General features: G+C 41.4%; 1 protein-coding gene and 1 pseudogene across 1 annotated transcript in view; one reads left to right on the top strand and one right to left on the bottom strand.

Moving 5' to 3' along the window:
- astn1 (astrotactin 1) overlaps nt 1–24,371 on the bottom strand; it is a 1,993,575-nt gene that overhangs the window by 1,094,185 nt on the left and 875,019 nt on the right. The gene's annotated exons all lie outside the window — the stretch shown is intronic.
- Nucleotides 18,993–19,111, top strand: LOC125484296 (annotated as a pseudogene).

Genomic DNA, 24,371 nt, shown 5'->3' on the forward strand with positions numbered 1-24,371 from the left:
GGACAACCATCCCTCAATGGTTTTTCGGGCAGGCTGTGGAGAGGTTGTACCCTGGCAGATGTGGAGTGCTCTCCAGTGGAGAACAGCTGACTGCAGGCCTCCCACTGAACGCAACTGTGCTGAGACTGGAGTTACTGGAGGCCCTTGAAACATAATGTCTCTTTCCGCATCAGTCGATATAGCTCACAATGACCCGAATGACTTCCTCCTGCACTATAAAATTCTGTGATTCTGTGACAGCGTAATCACCACTTCAAGGTCAGTCCCCAGACACACTGCCTTCGGCAGCCCTTTCTAATGGATGCTCATTGACCAGCCAATCTGAGATCACTGTGCAAATGGAGGCTGGAGCAGGAAGGACTTATCCACTTTCCCTCAGTTCTGCCTCTGCTACACTGACAAAGCAGGTTAAACTCCAGATCTTTGCTTCTTGGGTCCCTTTCTGGGCCATTAAGTTCGAATGTCATGATGTGGCGAATGCTAAATCCGAACATTAGCAGACCAAAATGGATATGGCATAAATAATTTGTATTTATACTGTGAATCAAGCAATTTCAGAATCATAATTGTAAATTCAATAGAGTCTCATGGCTTTAAGGTATTTTAAGAAACTTTGGTGAGGCTAACACAGCAAGACAAATCATGTGAAAATCCGTAGAGAATTGATTCTCGGAATACATCTCTTTTACTCCATATGTTTGCTGTTTTGTTTTAAACAAATTGATAATATCAAATGTCACTGATGTGCTTTTCTAGTGATATGACTTGCCTTTTATTGATGACCCATAAAGTTATTTCTTAACAAAGTTATTCTTGCACAGAATGAAAGATCATAAGTCATTGAGTCAAACAGCATGGAAACAGACCCTTCGGTCCAAACATAATCCCAAATTAAACTAGTCCCACCTGCCTGCTCCTTGCCCCATCCCTCCAAACCGTTCTTATTCATGTACTTATCCAAATGTCTTTTAAACATCGCAATTGTACCTACACCCACCCCTTCCTCAAGAAGTTCATTCCACATGCGAATCGTTCTCTGTAAAAAATTTGCATCTCCTGTCCTTTGTAAAGCTCTCTCCTCTCACCTCAAAAATATGCTGCCATGTCTTGAAATCTGCCATCCTAGGGAAAAGACAATGTAGACTCTTACATAACTTTCTTTTATTCATACATGAAATATGGGCACTGGCTAGGCCAGCATTCATTGTCCATCCCTGATTGTCCCGAAGTCCGTTAAGAGTCAAGTACAATGCAGTAGGCCTGAAGTCACGAGTAGGCCAGGTAACGATAGCAGATGTTCTTGCCTAAAGGGCATTAATGAACCAGACGGGTCGTTGTGACATTTGGTAATGATTACACGATCACCATTGGGCTAGCATTTTGTTGGCGAAATTTGTTGAATTCAGATCTCACCATCTGCCATGGTGGGATTCAAAACCTGGCACCCAAAGCATTCCTCTAGGTTTCTGGATTAGTAGCCCAGTTACATTCCCACTTTTCTATCACCTCCCCATTGCTAATAGTGGCTTGATCCTTTTTGAGTAAATAAAAATGTGAGCACATGTTCTTAGCACACGTATATTTCAGGCTAGTGACAATTGGAACTGTAGGGTGTGTTGGTCAGGCAATCCCGCAGATCTTGATATTTGGGATTGAAAACCACATCAATACGAAGCTTATACAAATAATCTCCATATTCCAGAAGGTTCCATGCAAAATCTGCTGCAGTGAGAAATGAATATGTTTCCCATTATTGTGTTAAGGTAATTATTTCCAAGTACGTGTCTCATCATTATGCATTTGAATGGAGGAAAATTACTTCTTAAATCTTGTTCCCATTGTGAGATGTATTACATGAGGAACAAAATCTATTCAATTCATACTAAAGTGTTCCATGTTTTGTGCATATGCCCATGCAGCTTTTGTTTCGGAACCTAATGGGTTCAAAGCCTTAAGTGGGGCTCTGAGACATGTGTTCCCCAATAGCTCAATGATACAGTCACCTTGCCCATATCCTATTACATAGGGTCTGAAAATCCTTTCCTTCTTCTATTGAGGTAGATGTGTGGTTATATGTCTTTCTTGTTCCCAGAAATCTTGCTGGGTTTCACTACTAGAAATAGATACAAAACATTCATCTCTTGAAAAAATTTGAAAAGCTAACGTTGTGAGATTTAGGCAGAGCAATATTAGTCAGAATGAGTGCACTTGAAGGGTTTATGCAGTGTAATCAAGAAATAGCAACAAACATTGCTGACTAGGGATTGTACAGAATATTAGTCGTGAGAATTGACAACAAAGTGTTGGAATGAATATCCTATTGGACTTGACAAACTACACAATGGGAATATCGTTGGTGTTTGTAATATAAAGTAAATTAGAAGTTGTGAGCTTTACTTTCAATAAGATGCGGAGGTGGGACTAATAGAATGAACCTGGCGATTGGCTGATGCACTAGTCTGCTGCCATGGTTCTGTTTGGCTCAGGGCAATTTTCATTAACGCAGTATCATTGCCGAGGGGAGCAATTGCATGGTGACAATGCTTCATCCCACACCCCTTGAAAGCCAGTCTGTCAGCAGCAGGTAAGTGAATTAGCCCAATTACATTGATCATTGAGGCACAGCAAAATTTCCAGTCAGTGAAAAACCCATACTGAGGCTGAAGCCTGATTGCCTTAATTAAACCATTGCCCAATGGCAGACTGATGATGGCCATTGGTGCTTCATCGAATTTAAACCGTTGCCCTCCCTCACCCCTGGTCTCAATTGCCAGGAGCCCATAGCTAAGGATCTCCCTGCACTGTGAGTGCTGACCACATTTTATTTTTAACCTTTACAATGCTCTTCACAGGGTGTCTCTGTCTTGAGGCATTGTCTCATTTATCTACCTAATACTGGCAACTCCCACCCTCCGATAATGGGCTGCCCATTCTTCCACTGCTTCAGAGGACTCCCTCTTGGCCCTGCACCCCTTGTTGCCCACACGCCTTTTTTTTAATTAAATGGAGCACTCGTATACAGCCATGTAAGTAGACATCTCTTCAACGATCACCATTTGTATTCCAATACCAGCATTTATGACTCTCATTTGATTCCATTGGCAGGAACATAACCCAAGAACAGAAATCCAGCCCTGAATTTATTAAATCCTACAGAAGTCTGAGATGAACATGTCATGCGGCTCTCACACCTTAACCGATTATGTACACCCCTGGCCCTCGTTAGCAACTTGCTAAATTGTCTTTTCTTGCTGGATGATGTATTTTTCTTTCAGTTATGTTCCAATTTTCAACTTGCAGAATGTTTAAGGTCATTGATTCTCTTGTGACAGTCCTTGGCATTTCTGAAGACATTGTAATTCACCTTTCTAATGATGTGACCTGTCCTTATTACAGTTGTATGGTGAGGCTTGAATAGTTCAGATGGAAGGAACTCTTAAGGTATAAACTTCTATTTCATTAAAATCTGGCCTTCTCTTCACCCTTGAACATTTCTGTTTGCTTGCAGTAGCATATCCAGTCATGTCATTCTGGAGCTCAAATGGCACACATGCTTGAATGAATATAACAAATTAGTATGAAGGATGCTGAGCGCCTGGAATGCGCTGCCAGAGGAGGTGGTAGAAACAGATGCAGTAACAGCATTCAAGAAGCACCTGGACAAATACATGAATAGGAAGGGAATACAGAGAAATGGATCCATTAATGTGTTGGGACGGGCTTGGAGAGCTGAAGGGCCTGTTCTTGTGCTGCATTATTCTTTGTTCTTTGTACAAAAGCAAATTGGACTGGATGACAAAACTCTCTACATACCATTGACAAAGCAACTGTGACACTTTGTGTCTTTATGAGTGATTTGTTCTGTCCTGTTTCTCCTGCAGAGGGGTATTTTCAACCTGGTGCCAAGGTGCCTGCTCACTGGAAAGCAGGGTAAAAACTTTAGAGTTTTTTTTCAATTAGACAAAGGAAACATGAGTAGGTGGAGTCAGGCTCACACAGAACCAGAGTGTTAGTTTTAGCCTTCATTTGTTGAAGTTGGGGGTCTTTGGAGTTGAAAATGCTAGATTCACTCTGCCGTTTTTTTTTTCTCCTGGACTAGAGGAGATAGCAAGTGAGGGAAATCTGTTTTGCTTAATTTGCCTTTGCCAAGGGTGTGTTTATTGGATGCTGCTGTATTTGAACATTTGATGAGTAGTAGTTAAATAAATATTATTTTTCTTAAGTTTTTTTGATAGAGTTATAAAGTTTGCCAGTTTTTTTGTTTGTTTGCATTTTAACTGCTTTGTAAGAATAAAGTATGTTTTGCTGAAAGCCTAGTTGTATGATCAGTTGAATCGTAACTAGAACACAATGCCTTACACTTGCCTGTAAGTAAGATAAAAGTTAGAGTCTAGGTTGTCTCCTTGATATATTTTGAGGGCGTTTGGTCTGGTCCTTAACACAACTGAGACATCCATTTGACACAAGTGTTGAGACAATTAATGCTTTGGGACTGATGAATAAGTTTGACATCTGACAGTCCAAAACATTTTCTGCCAATAACTGCCTGCTTTAGCAACCATTAGAACACGAACAAATCCTTAAGCTCCCTGAGCCTGTTTGGCGGTTTAATCCATGTATTGTCTCTATTCATCCACCTTTGCTCCATTGCCCTTAACTTTCTCATCTATCAAACAGTTTTCAGCCTAACACACTTTAAAGACAAAGTTAACACTAACACTAACACTAATGCTAACACGTAGCATCCATTGCTTTGTTAGTGGGCATTCCACAATTATATTGCTGTTTTTATAAAAAATGCATTCTCACCCCTCTTCTGATTGGCCTGTTGGAGATCAAGAATAATAGACACTGAAACCAAGTGAAGTTCAGGGAAAAGACATCATTGAGCACAGAGATGACGTTTCACTGGATTTCCATTCAAAGACATAAATCCACCAGAACCACCTAGGTTTGACAATGCATCCCCATAATTTCAAGTAAAAAATGATGATAACAGCAAACTGAATCAGTGTAAAATGTTTTTTAATCAGACTGTTCAAAGATGTTATTGCACACCTGTGGAATAGTGGGACTTGAACCCAGGACTTCTGGTTTAGAGGTAGGAAGTCTACCACTATTCTTGGCTTGTCATTGCCTCTCAAGCTCTTGACTGTCTTATTAAATTATTCTTCTGCCTATTACAGATGAGGAGAGTTGGTGGGCTAACTTTTCCCCTTTTCCACGACCTTGTGGCTATTTATAACAAAACGTACTTTCTGAAGGAGCGTCTTAAACCTTTTCAGTTTATTACTTCAAAGGAAATCTGTTAATTTTGTTTATTCGTTCATTAAACTTTCCACAATCCACAAAATGTGAATACAACAACACATCCAATCCCTCAAACACAGGCACATATGAACAAAAAGGATTAGTTCTAGAGATGCCACATGGCTTAAGTTATAGAATAAGAAGAAACAAAGCATGTGTACTGAATCTGTTGTGAAAGATGAAGATGTTGCTGGCCTGAAGGGCATCTTGCTCCAGGTTCTTTGAAGATCAGTGGAGGTTAGAAACTTTTGAATGTCCACAAAACTTTTCAGCAGACCTTTCTTAGAGAAGTAGCATAATCCTTCATATGAAAACAAATTAACCCTCTTGCTCACTGCTTAACCTGGCTGTCTATTTAGATAGAGCTACTTTCTTCTTGCTGGAGAGGTTTGTGACTTCTGCACTGTGTAATCCCAGACTAACTGTTGCTGACTTGTCTTTGGACTAAGACTGATTTTCTGAAGCTGGTTTCATGACCACGGAGTCAATATTTCCCAATCTCCACACAAATTGGGCAAAGTCATAAGCCGTTGCCATATAATGGGGATTTGGGGAGGGGAAGGGTATTGAATTGTATCAGTTCATACATGCTTGTGGTGAAATTGTTACTTCACACCTCACTTTGTGAGGTCCAAAATTTGCAAACAAGAAACATTATGTTTGAGTCTTAGTATCCAAAAAAACCAGAGCTGTAAATTGCAGAGAAGGCATCCTGCATTCTGAATGTCTTTTCAAGACATATATTCCACATGGACGCTTACATTTTAATGTTTTTTGTTACCACTGGCTTCCAGCTGAAGTGTCCCAATTTATTACAGCTCCTGACAGGATGCCCCAAATTTTCAAGATTCTGGGTGACTGCAGATGAACTGGTTCCCCTTCTTTGTTCAATTGTCCATCAGTGTTGGTAGCAATAAGGATACTTACAAAGGATCCCTTCCTTGATACCTTTCTCCCAGACCAAAATGAATTTATGTTTTAAAAGGAATCATTTTAACTCGGCTTCCTTGCGTTAACAAAATATGATGAATATTATTACTTCTTAAATGTAAGATGATCCAATAACATGAACATGAATTGGAAAAGAGAGCTGATTTAAAAAAAAATCAACTAACAGACACAGAGCACTATCTCTGAGGCAATCGTTCAGAGTAGATTAAGAAATGTTGACAGTTGTGCAGTCCATTTTGAAGTTCTTGACAATGCAGGTTTTCTGAAGTTCTTTTATCCTGCTTCCTTTTAAACTGAGTTGCTCCCTAGCTTCCAGCATTCAGAATGTGAGAAGGTTTTAACTGTAATGCAATGGTGGCTTGTCAATAGTTTCTTGATTGTAACTTTTACAGCACACTTATGATTGAATCCAACCAGTACACATGAGCACATCAGCACTGTAGCACACATAGACCAAGTTTGAAATTTGATTTTAACCCATGTCCTGCGCGTTCTTGAAAGGGGAAAATGCAAATGTTAGTGTTGTGCAATGAGGCAGACTTGATAAAGGAGCTGAAGGTGAAGGAACCCTTAGGAGGCAGTGATCATAACATGATTGAATTTACTCTGCAATTTGAGAGGGAGAAGATAGAATCAGAGGTAATGTTATTAGAGCTGAATGCAGGGAGGGAGGAGCTGGCAGAATTGACTGGGAGAGGAGCCTAGCAGGAAAGACAGTGAAACAGCAATGGCAGGAGTTTCTAGGAGTAATTCAGGAGACACAGCGAAAATTCATCCCTAGGAAAAAGAAGACAGGGACGAAGAGGCAACATGGCTGACTAGAGAAATTAGGGATAGCATAAAAGCAAAAGAGAAAGCATATAACTTGGTGAAGGGCAGTGGGAAACCAGAAGATGGAGAAGCTTACAAAGACCAACAGAGGGCAACAAAAAAAGAAATAAGGAGGGAGAAGATTAAATATGAGGGTAAGCTAACCAGTAATATAAAGTAGGACTGTAAGAACTTCTTTAGATATATAAAGGGCAAAAGAGAGGCAAAAGTGGACATTTGACTGCTGGAAAATAACACTGGAGAGACAGTAGTGGAGAACAAGGAAATGGCTGAGGAATTGAATAATTACTTTGTGTCAGTCTTCACAGTGGAAGACACGAATAATATCCCAGAAATTCAAAAGAGTCAGGGGGACAGAGCTGAGTGTGGTGGCCATCACCAAGGAAGAGGTGCTAGAAAAACTGAATGGCCTGAAGGTGGATAAATCACCAGGACCAGACGGACTAGACCATCTCTATTAAGGAGATAGCTGAAGAGATAATGGAGCCGTTAATGGTGATCCTTCAGAAATCCTTCAGGAGTAGGTAGTGTCCCAGAGGACTGGAAAATCACTAATGTGACACCCCTATTTAAAAAGGGGGTAAGGCAAAAGACTGAAAATTGCATGCTGATTAGCCTAACCTCGGTCGTGGGTAAGATTTTGGAGTCCATTGTGAAGGATGAGATTTCTGAATATTTGGAAGTGCATGGTAAAATAGGGCAATGTCAGCATGGCTTCATCAAGGGGAGGTCATGCCTGACAAATCTGCTAGAATTCTTTGAGGAATTAATGAGCAGGTTAGACCAAGGACAGCCAATGGATGTTATCTACCTGGACTTCCATAAGGCCTTTGACAAGGTGCTGCACAGTACACTGCTGAGTAAGATAAGGGCCCATGGTGTTAGAGGCTAGGTGCTAGCATGGATAGAAGATTGGCTGTCTGGCAGAAAGCAGAGAATGGGGATAAAAGGGTCTTTCTCAGGATGGCAGCCGGTGACAAGTGGTGTTCCGCAAGTGTCAGTGTTGGGACCACAACTTTTCACTTTATACATTAATGATCTCAATGAAGGAACTGTGGGCATTCTGGCTAAGTTTGCCGATGATGCAAAGATAGGTGGAGGGACAGGTAGTATTGAGGAGTTGGGGAGGCTGCAGAAGGATTTGGACAGGTTAGGAGAGTGGGTAAAGAAGTGGCAGATGGAGTACAATGTGGGAAAGTGTCAGGTCATGCACTTTGGTAAGAAGAATAAAAGCATGGACTATTTTCTAAATGGGGAGAAAATTCAGAAGTCTGAAGTGCAGAGAGACTTGAGAGTTCTAGTCCAGATTCTCTCAAGGTAAACTTGCAGGTTGAGTCAGTAGTTTGGAAGGCAAATACAACTTTGGCATTTATTTTGCGAGGACTTGAATATAAAAGCAGGGATGTACTCCTGAGGCTTTATAAGGCTCTGGTCAGGCCACATTTGGAGTATTGTGTGCAGTTTTGGGCCCCATATCTCAGGAAGGATGTACTGGCCCTGGAGCGGGTTCAGAGAAGGTTCACAAGAATGGTACCAGGAATGAAAAGCTTAACATATGAGGAACGTTTGAGGACTCAGGAACTATACTTGTTGGGGTTTAGAAGGATGAGGGGGGGATCTAATTGAAACTTACAGAATACTGAAAGGCGTGCAAAGAGTGGATGTTGGGAAGATGCTTCCATTGGTAGGAGAGACTAGGACCCGAGGGCACAGCCTTAGAGTAAAGGGAAGACCTTTTTGATCAGAGATAAGGAGAAACTTCTTCAGCCAGAGAGTGGTGAATCTGTGGAATTCACTGCCACAGAAGGCTGTGGAGGCCAGGTCAATGAGTACATTTAAGATGGAGATAGATGGGTTCTTGATTGTCAAGGGATCAAGGGTTAGAGGGGGAAAGCAGGAGAATGGGGTTGAGAAACTTATCAGCCAAAGGCCATATGCTTTGTAAAAAAGTAAAAATGTCCATCATTTTCATACATTCATTGGCATGTGATGCATGTGTGATCTGTCTTCACCTCAATAAAGGCATTTTGCACCTTCGCTCAGTTAAATATAGCACTTTCTCGCAAGAAACTGAATGATTGACCATCTGAGGCCTGTATCAGATTTTCAGGCTGTGTCCTAAAGCCATACAAAGCAAAAATAATTCATTTCTGTCAATACGTTATTTCTAAAATCTAAAACATCTCAATCAAATCAACACTCAGCAGTGAATATTCCAGGGAACACAGGCTGGTTAACTTCATTAGCATCTGCTGGAACGTGAAAAATCAACATCAATGAGCAAAAATCAGGGAGCCATGGATTTGACTCCATATATTAATGCCTTTGTTGAATACGAAAATGAAAGGTGAAAGCCATCTAGCAATAATTCATGGAAATTAGCCCCATTCATGTTTAAAATAGTACAATTGTGGAAGCTTATCAATTTTTAATTGAACCTGCACTAATACAATATAAATGCAAAACAAACTGAAATTACAATGACGATGTCAGTAAGAATATAAATTGTTTGAAATTACAAAGAAACGTTTCATAAATTGATTGTTTTGTCCTCTATGTGAATTATGGGCCAACATTTACAACACTCTTGAGCAAACTTCATTGCAGCAAATGCAAAAACCTTTGGCTTTTTACATAGACTTTTACACTTAACTGGTATCTACGCGCACAGGGCCTGATTGACAGGCATAAGATTGAAAAATTCAGGCAATTACATGCAAACTACACGAGTGCCAAGTTTCTTCAATATTTTTGTTTTATGCTCCAATTACATGTGTTTCCGGGAGTCTGTGCACATACTTATTTGCACATTTACTGAACCAAAATTGCTTCCAGCAGGAGCAAAGAATCTTATCCCACTTTTCAAGATACTGGTGTCAGTTTTGCTTGTTCAGATTCTCAACCAAAATGGCAGAATTTAAATCAAAAATCCAATCTGTGTGCTATCATGAAGAGATAGACATTGGACCTGAGGCACACACAGCAGAAAGAAAATTCCAAGGATTGAAACCAATCATAGAACAAGAGGCAGTCATTCTCTTTTTGCAGCCGAAGTCTGTTGACTCATTTGCCATTCCCTTCATTGTGAAAACCCACCAGTTTGTAAGTCAGTCAGCTTAGGAGCTAATTAGAGACCTTCTCGGCCTATTGAAGTCCTTGACAACGGTGGGGGGAGGGGTCCTGACTTGACAGAGGTTGCTGGCCAATTTGAGGTCAGCAGCTTTTGGGTCCTAAAGGTGGTTGGATGAGGCCTAATCTTTGTTGGACCCATGGGTGAGAAGGTAAGCCTTCCTTTCATTTCTCGCGCAGTGTCCTCATGGAGAAAGGGGGTGCTTAGGGTGTCAGAAGCAATGTTGGAGGGCTTGCTTTCAGTGACAAACCTCTTACCACCACTACCCTCTCCCCCTACATGTGTACCTCCAAATACCTCTATGTTGACATAAACAGAGCCCCTCCACTGCTAAAATGGCAGGCAGGTCATCCTGGTCTCCCAGTCAGGAAATGAGTCAGAATTTTTTCTTGCTGGAAGGTACATAGTCAGGGCACTGGAATATTTATCTTCTTAAGTGACTGATTGTCTAATTAAGACATTTAATTATTCTCCGGAGGTCAATCAGTGGAGGGGGAGTGTGGTGTTGATGATGGAGAAAGGGGGGAGGTGTCTCTCCAGAGACAATTCCCCTGATTATTTCCCCTTCTCACCAGCTGCAATTGTGCCTGCAGAATGGTTTCAGCACGAGAGAACGGCATTCAGTTCATCATGTCCATGTTGGCTCTTTAAAAGAGTGATTTAACAAATACCGCTTCCCTGCTGTTTCCCTATGGATCTACATTATTTTATGCTCTAAACGTGTATCCAATTTCCTTTTGACAATCACCAGATGATGCATTCCAGCTCATAATCATTCATTGCATTAACAACATTCTGCATCATGTAGATTTTGGCTCTTCTGCCAAGTATTTACCATCAGTTTAGTCAGGTTCTCGAATCTGCTGCCAAAAACAGTATTCTCTGTCTAGCCATTTTGTCCTGATGCTTGTGATTTTGATCAATTCCATGAAATTTCCTGTCAACATCTTCTTCTCCAGGAACAACGATCCCAGCTTCTAATCCATGCATGTCTCTCTCATCCTTAGAACCATTCTAACATATCCTCTCTGCACCCTTCTTAAAGACTTAAAGTGGTTAGCACTACTGCCTCACAGCGCCAGGGATGCAGGTTCGATTCCAGCCTCAGGCGACTGTCTGTGTGGAGTCTGCACATTCTCCCCGTGTCTGCGTGGGTTTCCTCCAGGTGCTCTGGTTTCCTCCCACATTCCAAAGATGTGCAGGGTAGGTGGATTGGCCAGCTAAATTGTCTGCAGTGTTCAGGGAGATGTAGATTAGTTGGGTTATAGGGGGATGGGTCTGGGTGGGATGCTCTGTGGACTTGTTGGGCCGAAGGGCCTGTTTCCACACTGTAGGGATTCTATGATTCGATGACTTGGCATCCTCCTGAAAGTGTGATGCCCAGAAGTGGGCACAATGATACAGTTGAATTTGTATTCTGTGGGCTGGATTTCCAAGGACAGTCGTTTCAATTTTTCAATTGTTTCAAATATTGCTGACAAGACCAAAAGATTGTGACATATTTCACAGAAGAAGGAAATCCAAACTCAGCAGGGCCACTTGAACATATCAGAGTCATAGGGTCATACAGCACGGAAACAGACCCTTCAGCCCAGCCAGTCCATGTCAACTATGACTCCAAAATAAATGAGTCCCACCTGCCTGCACTTGGCCCATATCCCTCCAAATATTTCTTCTTCATGTATTTATCCAATGTCTTTTAAATGATGTAACTGTACCTGCATCCACCACTTCATCTGGAAGTTCATTCCACACACGAACCACACTTTGCAAAAAAAAAATTGCCCCTCATCTCTTTTCAAAATCTTTTTCCTCTCACCTTAAAAATATATCCCCTGGTATTGAAAACCCCCACCCTTGGGAAAAGACACTTGCCATTCACCTTATCTTTAGCTTTCATTATTTTATAAGCCTCTATAAGGTCACCTTATGCTCCAGTGAAAAAAGTTCCAGCCTATCCAGCCTCTCCTAATAACTCAAACCCTCCATTTCCAGCAAATTCCTGGTAAATCTCTTCTGAGTCTTCTCCAACATAATACTATAACAAGGTGACCAGAAGTGGACACTGCACTCCAAGAAAGTATATATTGCTGAGTTTAAATTGATTCCTTTATGACATTGAAGTGCAGAGAGGAAATCATGAATTGATGAAGATGAAGTGAACATCCTTGAGGGTGGATAAGATCTCTTTAAGTGTCATTACTGCCTCACCTTAATCATGCAAACAGTCTGTAGTAGTTAGTGAGGGTCAAATTCTCGCTGCTGGACTGCTTTGATTGACAGGCCATTTGTGTAAGTTTGAAAAAGTAATTCCCTTCTGTTTAGACAGTTTTTAGGTCTCTAATGATATTTTCCAAAAAAACTATCTGAATGAATGCCTGGCTGAGTTTCAAAACAAAAGTTACAACTGTCATCAGGGCTTTGAAGTTCAGAATTGGGTTAAAAGTTTAAAGGAATAGCTCTCTTTGATGTGCAGCCTGAATATAAGTTTCTGAAGTTCTGAAGAATGGTCACTGGGCCTGAAACATTAACCCAGCTTTCTCTCCAAAGATACTGCCAGACTTACTGAGTTTTGCCGGCAATTTATGATCTTGTTTGTGATTTCCAGCATCTACAGTTCTTTGGTTTTCCGAATATAAGTTTCTTTGTTTCTGTAAACGTTCAACCACTTGAGAAGTTTTAAAAGCCTGGATGATTTTCATGATTAGAAGCTTTTTTCATCATCATGTGTCTATGAGTGTCAGATGTATTAAGTGGTTAGTTTTTTAAAAAAATTCTACATGGCTTTTGAGTCTTGCTGTAGTGGCTGTTGTGTCAGTGGATCTACAGGAGACATGGTGAGGAAATGAGTTGGCATGCAGGATCTGAGTGGGAAGACAGTGGGGTGCACAGGGGTAATGAAGACTAGAGGATCCAACAGCTTCTCAAATAACTGTGAAAAAGACCTAGAGAATTAGGACAGGTCTTCTCACCAGCTCATCTTAACACATGTCACTTCCATCGAGTTAGTAACCCAACTCTATCCCGCCCCTTACCTTCACATAGAGAAAACTTGGACTAATGGAGCCATTTAAATTATGAAGGATCTGCTGAGTTCAGGAATTAATTGAATCAAGCTACCCAACTGAATGGTGTAAATCCCTTGCCCTCCACTTATAAAGGCTTGTTTAACAGACCAATATTCACATTGAATTCAGTAGATGTTCAGAGATTAACAAGAATTTATCGTGAATCTATAGTTAAACACAAACACCAATCTCCACCTTCACATTCTACACTCTTTTCCTCCTCAGAAGTCAACTCCCCGCTGGGAAAGAACCCAATTTTTTGCTCTAAATTTGAAAAAAAAACACACTACCAAATTAACCAAACACCCAGCTCTTTATGACTGTATTATTATTTTAGTCACCCAACAATTTGTCAATTAACCAAATAATACCTAATTAATGATAAACAAGCTACAACAAAAAAAATCAAAAGGTTGGGAAAACAAGAGAACTGAATCGAAAAAATGTTGGAATGGGGAGATAATGCTCTCCAACCCCCACATTAAGCACAGAGCTCTTGTTTGCTTTTTATGTAAACACCCACCAATAAACAACTATTTAGCAGACAAAAGGACTGCAGGGGGAAATTTGATGGCTAGCCAGCAAACATTCTGTTTGGAACCAATGGGATAAAATACCAAAAGGCGTCAAAGAAACCTCAAATAGATTGGACTCTAATACCTTATGACTGAACACACTGGAGGAGTTGAGATAACAAGGCGTAGAGCTGGATGAACACAGCAGGCCAAGCGGCATCAGAGGAGCAGGAAAGCTGATGTTTCAGACCTAGACCCTTCTTCAGACCTGTGTTCATCCAGCTCTACACCTTGTTATCTCAGATTCTCCAGCATCTGCAGTTCCTACTATCTCTGAAACACTGGAGGAGTTGATGACTTCCTCTTCAATAGCAAGCCAGTTCTGAGAGTCACTGAACTTGAAAGGTTAACTCTGCTTTCTTCCCACAGATGCTGCCAAGACCTGCTGAGTTTCATCAGCGATTTCAGTTTCTGAGCAAGCCACCTTGTGTGGGTTGTGTCCCAAACTGCAGATGCATTTGGTATTTTTCCCCGTTGAAGAAGACACAAGGATAGGCATTAAATAAAAAAGCTTTGATTCTGCTGGAGTGTGCTAGTGGCACTGGACCTTGTTGCATCTGCCAGCCTGTATTCCAATGCTAGTATGCTGCGAAGACCACAGAACTGTTCCCTACTCATCCCTGTGTTTCAGATAAAGACCCTCTCTAACACTGACAGCTGCAAGCCAGCTAGCTCACAGCTAAGTGAGAGGGAAACAGGAAGAAAGGACTTTCTCTCTCCCTGAATGATAGAATTCAATCATAGTCAAAAGAATCAGAACCATATGATCCCAACAAACCTCCAAAACTAATGACTATGAAGCTGGCTGTTTAGCCACCAACATCAACATGACAGGTCACCTCCACTGTAACCATATTCAACTATCTGCTTTTTTATGAACAATTCAGATACTGATCCCTAAATCTGTTTCTTTTAAACTTCCATCTGCTGGACCCACCTTTTTAATCTGTGTGTACAAATGTTATATTAGTCTTTCTTATCACGTGGTAACTAATAAGCTCATCCTTTTTGTTAATTCAAGAAAAGCCTGGCTAAATTGACTCCTTTTTAAACATTTGGCCTGACAGAAAGATGCCCACAAGGGATGGCATCCTTCTTAAATTGACCTATTTGCAACCAACTGAAGGGTCAGTTGAACAAAGAAGGGGAGCCTATTCATTTCTCGTCACATGGGAGCTTATCAGTTTGGGGCATCCCCTCTGCAATCATAATGATTTGGGGAACATCGCACACAACTTGATGGTTACAGCAGGATTGAATGAACAAGCAGATTGATTAAATATTTTCAAGTGGAGTCTGAAATCAAAGACTAATTGGTACAGTTAGATCGCATGGGATTCAGGGTGAGCTTGCTAATTGGATACAAAAATGGCATAATGGCAGGAGACAGAGAGTGGTGGTGGAGGATTGTTTTTTGAACTGGAGGCCTGTGATCAGCAGTATTCCACAGGGATCTCTGCTGCGTCCATTTTTGTTTGTCATTTATGTAAATGATTTAGATGAGAATATGAAAGGCATGATTAGTAAGTTTGCTGATGACACCAAAATTGGTGGTGTAGTGGACAGTAAAGAGGGCTTTCTAAGATTACAAAGAAATTATGATCAGTTGAATCAATGGTCTAAGCAGTGGTAATGGATAAATGAGAAGTACTGCATTTTGGTAAAACAAACAAGGGCAGGACTTATACAATTAAAAGTAGGGCCTTGGGTAGTGTTGTAGAACGGAGAGACATAGGGGTTCAAGCTCATAATTCTTTGAATTGTAGACAGTGGTTAAGAAGGCGTTCAGCACACTTGCCTTCATTACTCAGAGCTTTGAGTGTAGGAGTTGGGACATCATGTTGAGGTTGTACAGGATGTTATTGAGGCCTCTTCTGGCATCCTGCGTCCAGTTCTGGTCACCCTGTTATAGGAAAGATACTGTTAAGCTGGAGAGGGTTCAGAAAAGATTTACCAGGACGTTGCTAGGAATAGAGGGTTTGAGTTATAAGGAGAGAAGGAGAGGCTGGATAGACTGGGACTTTGTTCCCTGGAGTGTAAGGGGTTGAGGGGTGACCTTATAGAGGCTTATAAAATCATGAGGCATATGGATAAGGTGAATGGCAGGTGTCTTTTCCCTAGGGTGGGGGATTTCAAGACTAGGGGTCGTATTTTTAAGGTGAGAAGAGAAAGATTTTAAAAAGACATGAGGGGCAACTTTTTTACAGAGAGTGGTTCGTCTGTGGAATGAACTTTCCGAGAAAGTGATGGATGTGGGTACAGTTGCAATGTTTATAAGACATTTGGTAAAGTACGTGAATAAGAAATGTTTGGAGGGATATGGGCCAAGCTCAGGCAGGTGGGTCTAGTTTAGTTTGGGATTTGGTCAGTATAGACTGGTTGGACCAAAGGCTCTGTTTCCATGCGATATGACTCTACAACTGATCATGGAAATAATTTAGGGCTTCTTTAAGAAAATTGTTTCACTGCAAAGAAACTTTGTGGGAGAAATTTGTTGGCATACTATTACTTACAGGGTTACTACATAGATAATACTAATTTGCCTGGGCCAGGCAGTCCCTCCAGCTGTGGTGTGTGTGGCCCGTACAGAATTTCCCGTTGCTGTAATACTGTATTGGACACACGTGTAACTTGTCTGCACCACTGATTAGCTCCAAGGCATCAACATAATCATATAGTACCATTGGTCAGATTACACCGATAGATTTCTCCTCCTTTAGTTCATGAGAGTGAGAGATTTCCAGGAACAGACAAGGAGCAATCAACAAAATCATGGAAAAGTCCAGAGTCATTAAGTACAAAAGGGCATTTAGCCCAGGAGGTCTGGAAACAAAGGCTGGTAGATTTTAAAAAATCACTTAGCAATGGGATCCTTTACGAAGTAAATAAGTTGGGTACAGAAAAGTGTTTTCCAGTGAGGTGGGAAAATGAAAGGAAGCCAAAACTAGAATTTCCAAAATGATGAAGGAATCCATATAAACAGCATCAACAGTACGCCCCTCATCAACGCCCTTCATTACTTCATCAAAAAACTCAATCTAGTTTGTCAGATATGATTTGCTTTTAGAAGTCTTAATTTTGGATAGAATGAATTGTCACTGGGAAAATTACAGGTTGATAAATGGCAGCACGTACTGATTTGCTAAAAGCAAATCAAATCTGACAAATTTGATTGAGTTTTTTGATGAAGTAATGGAGAGAGTATGTGTGGGCAGTACAGTTGATCTTCAGGACATGGGTTTCAAAAAGCATTTAATTATGACTTTCAGACCAGCTAGCAAAATAGAAAGAAACAGGTTTAAAGGGGCAGAAACAACATGGATAGAAAATGAGCTGATAGGGGCTTGTGGTATCATGGTAGTGTCCCAACCTATGAGCCAGGAGGCCTGGGTTCAAGTCCCAGCTGTCTTTTAAGTGCATCATAACATATCCCAACAGATTGAGTAATATAACTGTTAAAAATAGTTGAATCTGAATGCAGAGAGTGTACGTTGGAAATCCTCAGCTGGTCATGAATCTGAAACATTATTTCTGATTTTCTTTCTGTAAAGATGCTGTGTCACCTGTTGAATATTGTACATGTATGATAGAGATTAGAGATAGTAAGAACTGCAGATGCAGGAGCCAGAGATAACACAGTGTGGAGCTGGAGGAACACAGCAGGCCAGGCAGCTATTTTTCTTCAGGTTGGAGTCAACTAATGAATGATGTCTGGATAAAAGCAAAAAAAAACCCAAAAGAACTGCGGATGCTGTGAATCAGGAACAAAAACAAAACTGTTGGAAAAGCTCAGCAGGTCTGGCAGCACCTGTGAAGGAGAAAACAGAGTTAACATTTTGGGTCCGGTGACCCTTCCTCAGAGTACTGTGTCCTATTCTAAGGATAAAATTAGAAATGATGGCAAGGACTCAGGCACGGGACAGTGCCAATTAACTAGAATGAGACCAGAGATTAGGAAAGGCAGCTATACACAGAGAATAGAGAAGATGGGATACATCAGCTTACAGCAGGGAAGAGCTATGGGATCAAATTGTAATATAATATAATAACAATGGGTTTTGTCAGAGTTTTCTTTCTCATTGTTTCAAGGAATAGCCAGCTTTTGCTGCCCATCACTATAATGCCCTTGAACTGACTTTCCAACTTGGATAATTATCACCCCATCAGTCGACTCGCAATCACCAGTAATGTGATGGAAGGTGTCCTCAGCAATGCTATCAAACCAGATTCACTCCAGAGTAACCTTCCCACCCACACCCAGTTTGGGTTCCACCAAGGCCACTCAGCACCTGAAATCTTTGCAGCCTGAATGAAAGATCTCAATTCCAGTGATGAGGAGAGAGTAACAACATTTGACTGATGCCACACTTGACTGAGTGTGGCATTAAAGAACTCTAGCAGAACTAGAGGCTATAACCATCAGGCGGAAAACTTTCCAAGTGTTTGAGTTTTACCCAGCACAAAGGAAAATGGTTGGGATTGTTGGTCAGCAGTCTCAGCTCTCAGATATCTTGCAGGAGTTTCTCATATTGGTGCTCTAGATCCAACCGTCCTCAGCTGCCTCAATGAACTTGTATCCATCAACAGAGAGGATGTTTGCTAATCATTACACAAGGTTCAGCATCATTTACAATTCTACAGATACTTAAGTAGTCCTTGACCAAATGCAACAAGACCAGGAAAATATCCGGGTTTGGGCTGACAAGTGCCAAGAAACATTTGCATGACATAAATGTCAGGCAATGAACATCTCCAACGAGGGAAAATCAAATCATTGCCCTTTGACATTTAATGGCACTGCTTTCACTAAGTCCCAATTAACATCCTGGGGGTTACCACTGACCAGAAATTGAACTGGACTAGAAGATCAAATCAGAGGCTGGGAATTTTGCGAGTAACTCACCCCTTGACTCCCCGAAGCCTCTCCACCATCTACAAGGCATAAATCAGGAATGTGCTGGAATACCCCCTACTTGCCTGGATGAGTGCAGCTCCAACAACACTCAAGAAACTTGACACCATCCAGGACAAAGCAGCCCGCTTCATCGGCATCACATCCACTGGTGACAATTATCTAGAAGGATAAGGGCAGCCAATACATGGGAACACCACCACCACCACCTTCAAGCCTGCGGCCATACTAGTCTGAAAACGCTCGATCTCATCTGATCTTGGAAACTAAGCAGACTGAGGCCTGGTTAATACTTGGATGGGAGACTACTTGGGCATGCCAGGTGCAGTAGGCTATGGTGGGTCAGCAGTTAGCACTGCTACCTTACAGCGCCAGGGACCTAGGTTCAATTCCACCCTCGGACGACTTCCCGTATGGAATTTGCATGTTCTCCTTGTGTCTGCGTGGCTTTCCTCCGGGTGCTTTGGTTTCCTCCCACAGTCCAAAGATGTGCAGGCTAGGTAGATTGGCTGTGCTAAATTGCCCATAGTGTTCAGGGATGTGTAGGTTAGGTGGGTTACAGGAAATGAGTTGGTGTTGGATGTTCTGAGGGTTGATGTGGACTTGTGAGGCCAAAGGGCCTGTTTCTACACTGTAGGGATTCTATGGTTCCTCTCCAAGCCAAACATCATCCTGGCTTCAAAACATATTTCTGTTCTTTCATGGTCACTTGTGCAAGATCCTGAAACTCACTCCCTAACGTATAGCAAATGGATTGCAACAGCACACCACCACCTTCTCAAGAGCAACTAAGACATGGTAATAAATACTGGATGAGCCAACAATGATGATACCCCATGAATGAATTTTTAAAAAATGGACATTAGTGAGCCAGACGGCTTTTAACAATGAATGTCAATAGCTTAATGGCGATCTTTACTGAGATTCACTTTCAATTCCAAATTTGTTGATAACTGAATTCAAATTCCACCAGACACCATGATAAGATTTGACCCCTTGTCCTCAGAAACATAGCCAGGGCTTCAATTACTAGCCCAGTGTCAGACCATTAGACCACCATCTCCCCATTATACAGAGAGGAGCCCCTTTTACCAGCTGGGAGGTCATTAACCAGGCAATATAGATCCATGCATTGGCTTTTCAAGGTTACCAATAGGACCAAATGGAGACAGGACAAAAATGAAAATGTTTACCAAGTGAGGCAGCCTGACAAGTCTCTTTTCAATGCTGGCTCATGTGGTTGGAGTCAGTAAGGCATTTGCTGGGGTTGAGTGTGTTCGGGAATCAATTTGGTCGGTCAGGGGACGGGATGTAGGATTGGAGGTGTTTGATGGGAGGGTCAGGTATTTCTTGTATGTTTCTCCACGAGTTAGACGAGAATTTTACTGCTCAGCATTTCCTGGGTAACTCCTGAGTTAGCCAAATTTGAACTGGCTAAAATCTGTGCCTTTAACTCAGTCAGGCTTTCTTGGAGGGGGATGGTAATTTCCCACCAAATGTTCGATCCTCCCAGGCAATTTCCACAAAGTCAGTTCATTGGGTTTTCTGAGGACTCCTGGCATAGATCTCTGGTTATATGATCAATTTGGGACTATCCATGGACCAGAAGACCTAGGCCATTGCATTTTCCAAATTGCTGTATCTGACAACAGGCAAGCTGTCTAGTAACAGATCAACACTATCAATATGGAAATGTCTTTGGATGAGTTGAAACAAAAAAAAACATCCTAACAGATTAAACAGCAGAGCATGGATCTCTTGTGGTGCGGTGGAAATGCCCTAGCTCTGGGATAGGAGGTACGCATGCATTTCCCACTTGCTCCAGAGATGTGGCATAACATTTCTGAACAGGCTAAAATGCAGAGTATATTTCATATTGAAATGATGAACTAGTATGATATCTAAGTAAAAGTGTTCAATCTGTTTCCATTGCTCTTATGTATTGAGTCTAGACATCTATTTAGATAGCTAGCATGTTTACTCAAGCAGTTTTAGGGGCTCTTGGCTACAATCCAATTGCCTAATTATTTTTTTCAGATTCATGACATCGCTTTTAAAGCTGCTTTGAAGGGTCTGGTTGTTTACTCAAGGAGTTTTAGGGGCTCTTAGCTGCCATGCAATTGCCCAATCATTTTACAAATTCTTGGCATTGTTTATACAGCTGCTTTGAAGAGTTGGTTGATTTAGTCAGGGGGTTTATAGGCTACTCAATCGTTCTCAACTGTTATAATAAGGCTCTTGCATTGTGTCAGGAGGAGCACTGAACTCAGGAGGACTCTGTTAACTTCCATGTGATTCAATCTGTCCGACAATGATAGTCAACAACTCCCACCTCACCCCTTCTCCGTAATAATTGCTTGAAATCCTATGATCAACCTATGACCCTACAAACAACATTGTACTCAACAGTCCCTCTTATATTTCCAACCCCAAAGAGTATGAATTTACCAGTCGCCTGGGCTGCAGTGTCTCCTGCAACATTCCCCTATAAATCAGGCTGACTTTGGATGGGGAAATCTGTCAAAAACATGCATACCCTGGCATTCACCTCCAGTAGGGCTCCCCTCACCAGCCTAGAAATTCCACTGCTCAGCAAATACTGGGGTCTGTGATTCTCAGTTGCTTGGTCTAACCAGGTCATTCAAGTCAATGACGACTCCAAGTCATGGAAATGAAACTGTGCATTGCACATTTACATAAGAAATTCATTGAAAGAGTTCTTAAAAAAGATTAAGTCACATCTCAAAATGCTTTTTTGCTTTGGTCGAAACTGCAGCAAGACAGCACCAATGAATAAAGCACCTTTAATGTAGTAAGACAATATAAAGCATTTCACGTGAGATTAATCGGGTGAAAAGAAACAATCAATAGTAGCTGAGAGAGTTAGGAACAACATTGCTGTGCTAAGTTGATTAAATTTGCTTTTGCGTGCATTTCTTTCTCATGATTAAAAAGATGGTAATTTAGTCAGAAATACGTGGTCTTTCAGTTGTGGCCTTTCTCTCCTTATTTCAAGATTGTAATTACAAGGAATGCAGCTCCCATTTTTCCCCTGGACTCCTCAGTAAAAGGGTTGATGATTGGACATTAAACTCACGAAGCACATGTTTTGTCCATTGGAATTGCAGATCTGCCTCTGGATATGACTCATTATAGTGAGCATGACAAAGAACATTGGGATTGACCTGAATTGCAGCACCGTTATTTTTTCCCTTCAGCAGCTGTTATCTATTTTATTTTCTGCTTGGTTGAACTCATGTTAAGCTCTAATAAAAAGTCGCACCTGAACAGCAGCTATCTTTCTCTTACATACCTGGAAGACCTTGTAATGTCATTCCATTATTTTCTGAGTTTATTACAAAAGAAGCATGTCCCAGGAAGTTAATTATAAGAGAACCTAATCTATGAATCACTTGATACACATAAAAATCTAGATCTTTTGATGAGAACATCAACCAAAACCCATTTGTAGCATGATGTTTACACTTAGAATTGCAATCATGAAATCTTGACTGCAATGTAATTTTAAACTCTTTTTATACCTCTGCCCTATGTTACTTACAAGATGCACATCAGAAACAGCATGTCACTTCCATTTGACAATATCACATTGAAAACGGTTCATCTTTTCACTGGATTTCTTCCTCCCAGAGTAAAAGAAAATCTTGTTATGAGTAAGTCAGTCTCATTTTATTGTTCTGACAAAGGGTCACCGGACCCGAAACGTTAATTCTGTTTTTTCTTTCACAGATGCTACCAGCTTTTCTAGCAACTTCTGTTTGGTTCCTCATTTTATTATGTCCTATTATACTTTCAGCATTGCTCCATTTCAAATCATTAGTTGGAATTATCCAATATTGATATGCTTAAAATGTCATTTAATGTTACGACTAAAATGGAAAGCTTTTACAAATTAGTAACACTGAAAATAGTAAAAATGAATTAAGGTATTTATTTCTAGGAAATAAGTGAAGAAAATGCAGTCTATGTACAACAGTTCTTCTGATTGTTTAGATGACAACTGAGCTTCCAATGGAGACCAGCTTCAATCAGCAGTCTCTAATAAGCAAGTTAATCTCAGAGAAGCAGTTGTTGAGGCATTAGCTTGCCTGTTCCTAAGATAGAAAAATGGATTGGCTAAGAATCAGGCTCGTCTTCATTACTGAGTTACTCCTGGTGAACAATGAATATTGAGTAAAGACTGTACAAGGATTATCTGTGACACTTTTCCAGGACAAAATAATCTACTAGGTTTACAGGTGAAAATAAAATATGCGTTCGGCAGATGCTTCATTTAAGTTGTTGCTGCTGTTTGTACAAGCACATCAGCGTCCTGAGGAAATAGGAGTTGAAGCTGAGAATTGATTGGTAATTTAGGAAGACAAATAAACAAGCAAAAATGTAATGTTCATCTCAATACTATCTATTAATAAATTGTTGATATATTTGTAAAATAAACAAAGTCAGGCAGAAACCAACAAAATAGGGGGTGAAAATCTGCTCAGAATGGGTTTTATCTGTGCAGAAAGTTGTACAATGGTGGTCTGAGTTAATGGACGAGCTCCTATGTTACTGCTTGGAGTCAGTGCACCGATCCATATTCAAGAACTCAGCAGCCAAACCAAATGATTATGCCACAGCCAACACAGACTTCATCAGTAAATGTATAGAGGATTGCATGCCAGAGACGGTGATCTGACTGTTCTCCAATCGGAAACCATGGATGAACCAAGGGCTCCACTCCCTACTGAAGTCCACATCTGAGGTGCTCAAGTCAGGTGACCCTGACCTAAACAGGAAATCGAGGTACAACCTTCGTAAAGCCACCAGGGATGCCAAGAGACAATACCAGACTAAAGTAGAGTCTCAGACTAACCACACAAATGCACGTTGACTGTGCTAAGGCTTACGCAATATAATGTGCTACAAAGTGAAATTGAGTAGAATCGCTGACAACAATGCATCCCTCCCCAATGAGCTCAATGCCCATTTTGAACAGAAGGTCAGTGAAATGATGTCACCTGTCCTGACAGTCTTGGATGCACCTGTACTCACAGACGTCACATTGGCCTTCTTGAGGGTGAACCTACAGAAAGCAACTGGCCCGGCCATGCACTCAGATCCTGCGTGGACCAGCTGGTGGGATTGTTTGCAGACATCTTTAACCTCTCCTTACTCCTCCTTCCCACCTGCTTCAGGAAGACCACTATCATATAAGATGGTGGCAGAGTGGTACAATCCAGCCAGAGCTCCTCTCTCTGCCTGTTCTTTTTCTCTTGTTTTGCTCTTTTCTTGAGTGTCTCTTTTTTCTAAACTATTAACTCTTTAAACTTACATGGAGGGGAACGGAGAATGCAACTCCCAGACCAGAGTCCGTCACGGGGAGGTGAGTCCCAGACCGGAGTCTGTCACGGGGAGGTGAGTCCCAGACCGGAGTCTGTCATGGAGACGTGAGCCCAGGCCGGAGTGTGTCGCGGGGAGGGGAGTCCCAGACCGGAGTCTGTTGCGGGGAGGTGAGTCCCAGACCGGACTCCGTCACTGGGAGGTGAGTCCCAGACCGGAGTCCGTCACGGGGAGGGGAGTCCCAGACCGGA

Source organism: Rhincodon typus, chromosome 10 (genome assembly GCF_021869965.1).
Source record: "Rhincodon typus isolate 14 chromosome 10, sRhiTyp1.1, whole genome shotgun sequence".
Taxonomy (NCBI): domain Eukaryota; kingdom Metazoa; phylum Chordata; class Chondrichthyes; order Orectolobiformes; family Rhincodontidae; genus Rhincodon; species Rhincodon typus.